The 5,048-nt window shown below is 29.1% G+C and overlaps 1 long non-coding RNA gene across 1 annotated transcript; it reads right to left on the bottom strand.

The window, feature by feature from the left end:
• Positions 1-460: 460 nt before the first annotated feature.
• Positions 461-3,200, bottom strand: LOC134723270 (uncharacterized). The gene is made up of 3 exons (XR_010108034.1): positions 3,118-3,200; positions 1,716-1,863; positions 461-614 (listed from the first exon to the last, which is right to left on the bottom strand). It is a non-coding gene; the product is annotated as an uncharacterized LOC134723270 (long non-coding RNA).
• Positions 3,201-5,048: the final 1,848 nt, after the last annotated feature.

The raw sequence follows: 5,048 nt of genomic DNA, 5'->3' as shown, positions 1-5,048 counted from the left end.
ATAGAGAACGTCATGAATCAGATGCATCACTTTCAGGTACTAATATTATTTATAAAAAATGATTTTCCAGATAACAACAAAATTGATTCTATGAAATCTGTACCTAGTTTTGAAATTGATCGTTCTTTATCTAAGTATAGAAGTTGTGTTGTTTTTATCAATGAAACAATATATTTAATATACTAAAACAAAGTAATGTTGTGATATAAACTCATAAGTAAAAAGCAATGAACTGGCAAAAGAGTACACAACAGAGAATATATAGAACCATAATGAGTACATAAAAGATTAAATGTACTACTAACAGAAAGATTAAAAACCTTGTTTGTTTTGGATAAATTTTTCATCAAAATCAAATTATTATTAAAACTTTTGGATGGTTAGATAAGATTGATGAATATAGATAAAATCGAAAGTTATTCAAGCTCTACAGGAAAGCTTAACATCGATAACTCATGTAGCAGATCATAGAAATTGATTCAATTAAGCCGCAGAGAATGCAAGTTTGTTTTCTTCAACAATTTCAAGTCTTCTCTTTTCAATGGTCAATCTTTTCTATCTCAATGTTCAAACGATATCCCTCTATTTCGGTAAGTTTCCTTTGCAGTAATAAACTAAAAGACAAAACAAAAACATTTAAACAATATTTACACTTTAACATGGTTGCCATGTCCATATTGCAAAGAGGTTGTTTGTGTACAAAATTGATATTTTTTCCAAACATAGGTAAAGTATATGTATCCAGTTAAAAATGTGGTTGTAAGGTGGTTGTAAATAGATATAGGAAGATGTGGTGTGAGTGCCAATGAGACAACTCTCCATCCACATAACAATTTAAAAATTAAACCATTATAGGTTAAAGTACGGCCTTCAACACGGAGCCTTGGCTCACACCGACCAACAAGCTATAAAGGGCCCCAAAATTACTAGTGTAAAACCATTCAAACGGGAAAACCAACGGTCTAATGTAAGTACAGATTAGCATATGGTGCTTGAAATTAAAAAAAAACCTGCGAAATCTACGCAATTAGTGTTGGTTGATAAAGTTGCCACAATATGTAACACACATGTTTGTACATGTTTTATATCACCTTATTAGAATTACAGACACACTATGAGTAAAAAACGTGTTCTTTTTTGAAAGCACTACCTTTATCATGTCAAGGTTGTTTTAGAGAAGTTTCATTCAGACCTCTTTAGTCTATTTAACAAAGTTGTTTTTATCTCGTCCGGATAAGACAATATTGAAAAGTAATGACTCTGAATTAGTTTAAGTTTTCAATTTTCACGTGGATTGATAGAAAATTAGATTTTCGTTGATATTTGATATCGTGGTTTTGTCAATCTCTCTATACAAAGTCTATTAAAACTTTGTTATTCCTTGATAATTTTAATATGTGTTACACCAGTTCAAATTTACTTTCTTTGTTTCCAAAATTATTACTGAGGATTACACATTTCGTATGGTTTGGTATACGTTAAGATCTTCAACTATTCGTTCAAAGACGAAAGTGTTCCTGTTTAAATTCTTTTGTCAATGTTTTTAGATAAGTAACACACTGTCTATTAACATATCCTGTCATAGACATATCACTGTAATGATAATTTCAAGAACAAATAATTAAGGAATATTCATTATAAAAACATAGAAAGGATTTATTAGTTTTTTGCTAAATTTACCGGTTAAGTATTATTCTTAATTATATAATGCATACATTTCGTTTTTGTTTTTCATTTTTCTTTGAATCACAAAAAAACTACCAATAATCATGAAAACCATAAGGACGCCAGCTAATGCAACACCTATCTAAAGACCACTTAGGTTAGAAGAGTTTCCTGTTTCATTATCCGATCCAGATCTATCTGTGATAAGGAGTAAACATGACTTTAAAGAATGATTTTAATTACATTTAAATGCAGTTTTATTAGTGATTACTCGTTTTTGCAATAGATTCGTGACATTAGGGAGAATTTTTGATTGACAAGGCCGGGTTGAATAATCAATTATCGTTTGCATACATACAATGAAAACACCAATAATTTTTGGAAATATATATAAGAAGATGTGGTGTGAGTGCCAACTCTCCATCCAAATTACAATTTAAAAGAAGTAAAACATTATAGGTAAATGTACGGCCTTCAACACGGAGCCTTGACTCACACCGAAGAACGAGCTATTTAGGGCCCAACAAATACTAGTGTGAAACTATCCAAACGGGAAACCCAACGGTCTTATCTATTTATCAAAAACGAGAGACATGGAAAGACTATTATGGCATGAATAATGTTACAAATATATTGAAAAGTAGTGGGTATACAGGTGCTTGTTTAAAAATTATAAGTCTAAAATTGGACAATCATGACATGAATGATGTTAAAATACATTTATGAAGGCAAAATACAGATGCTTGTTTAAAAATTGTAAGTGTTGGGTTGGACTTTTTTTGGAAAGAAAATGTGAAATTAAATTACACAGCAAAATAAAATCCTACTTTGAATCATGTGATCCTTCGTCTTTAAAAATATAGCAGCATTCTAAAGGAGCAAACGAAGATTAGACTGACATTGTGTTGGACGTCATCGGATTGAGACTGCAGATACCGGCATCATCAATAATTTTGCATTAAATTTATTCTTCACGTGCGTGGCCGGAATTCACATGACTAGAATTTTGAAGTCAACACTCTAATACAAGTCTCAATACTGGAAAGAATAACCGAAGACATTCTTATGGATTTTGGGATCAAAATTACTGTTTTCGTCAGCTAGAAATATTTAAATGATCAGTTGTTTTGCAATTTGAAACGTTTTTGTGGTTAGTATTATAACTTTATCTCTATCGAAAAAAGTAAAATTACAAAAATACTAAACTCCGAGAAAAATTCAAAACGGAAAGTCTTTAATCAAATGGCAAAATCAAAATCAAACAATAAAACACATCAAACAACAACTGTCATATTCCTGACTTGGTACAGGCATTTTCAAATGTAGAAAATGTTGGGTTGGACCTGGTTATATAGCAAACTTCTTATGTTAATTATACTTTAATAATGCTTCCATTATTCATATTATGACACCAAAGCTGTTTCTTCTATTTTTATGCAAATATTAAATAACCTTGACAAACGGCTATGTGGAAAGTCACCAGTAAAGCAATCATTCGTAAAGGAAAACGTTTATCCATGTTTATTTTATCTATTTGAAAAAAATGACATAAATATTTTATTACTCTGCTGATTGGTACTAATGATTTTTTTGAAATATTTCGAAAAATAAATGTTGATAACGCTCATAATTATTATCATAGTATTATACAAAACATCTTAAAAGCTTCTTTGCATTTATGAACATGCATGTTACATTTAAACCACATTCCAAAAGTATGAGTGTCATGACGAAACTACAAATAAATCAAACTGAATATAAAGAAATAAAACTTATCTTACAAACGTTAATATTTTAAATCAACAAAAAAACAGTCAAGGGTAGTAGTAAATCGATATATTTTAAAATCCATCCGAAATTTATGTCTATAATCGAGATAATGGCGTAAAAGAATGTTACGGACTTATTTTTTGTTGTAGGTTATGTTCTTGCCTAGCTACTATTGATTTCTATTTCTTTTTGTTTATGATGTTTTATACAAATGTAAAAGATCAATCAAAAGATAGTATTTTCAACTATTTAAAAACGTGAAATGATACAAGCTCGTCATAAATTTTAGCTAAAACAACGAATTAATTGACCACATATGATTTTGAAAACAGGATTACAATGTGATAATTGTTTTAGTTTTGAGAGCTTTTTGTTAAATACTTCTGCTAACGAAAACAGAACATTCAGAAGTTGTGTGAAATTTTCTCATATTTTTTTCTTGAAATAATGAAAATGAATGTGCTTTTTTGTTAAAAGGTCTACAACGTTTTCTGTCTTTATGCATCATTGACTTTCAAATATTTAGATGTGAGCGTTCCTTAAAAAGAAAGTGAAAATTAATCAAGAAAGCGTTTCGGACACATTTATAACGTGTTGGTATCATTATTTTTACTTCTTTTGTCATATTTTCACATAAATTCACATTATACGATGACCAACATGCATAAACCTTCCAATTCTTAAAATATTTAATAGAGGAGCATGAATTTCGAATAAATATTTTTTTTTATTTGAATTTGAACAACAATGTTTTGATTATTAAATCATATCTTATTTGTTACAATCTGTATTACTTTAAGAAAACAAGTTAACACTATTTATGTGAACATATTAATACACCACTTACACAAATGATAATATATTTGGTAGAAAACAAATGTATCATATCCCAGAGTATTGGGTTAGAATTAGTATAATTTGCATACTAGTATTTTTATTTTAAATCCCAATTATTTAGATAACAACCGACTTTAATTGAGAACTCTCCTATAAAGTACTCAGATGTTTTACGTAACTCAGCTTTTAGTTTTTTGTGTTGTATTTTGTGTACTGATGTTGTTTTTTGTTTGTTCTATCTTCTTTAACCATGCAGTTGATGACTACTCACAGCTTAATAACGCAAATGAAAGCCGCGTTTTTGTTTTGTTTTAACCTTATTATTAAAACTCACATTTTAATGATCTTAGCCTGTTCTTCTTAATACTGTCGTCTTTCCGAGTTAGGCATGGGTAACAGGTAATGATTGCGAACAGGAAGAAGTAAGTACACGTAGATAACATGGATTGGATAGTAAAAATGTATGTCCTTTATTTATTGTATTTACTTGTTCATGTTTTATTGGAGAAAGTGATATCAATAGTAGATAGATTATGGTATGTTACGCAGATAAATAACTTTTTCCAGAACATTGAATGCCAACTGGGAAAATTGAAAAATGTAGGATCAAACTAAATAATTGAATTTATTTTGATCCTGCTATTTTAAATAATTATATTTATATTCAAGTAGACTATATATCTATCTGCCTGATATTTTTCATTCTTCATATATATTGAGAAAGTAAAATGTGAAATATGAAATTCATGACAAAATCAGAATATATCAATTGTCTT

This window comes from Mytilus trossulus, chromosome 6 (assembly GCF_036588685.1).
Source record: "Mytilus trossulus isolate FHL-02 chromosome 6, PNRI_Mtr1.1.1.hap1, whole genome shotgun sequence".
Lineage (NCBI taxonomy): Eukaryota > Metazoa > Mollusca > Bivalvia > Mytilida > Mytilidae > Mytilus > Mytilus trossulus.
This window is presented reverse-complemented; position numbering and strand designations above follow the sequence as displayed.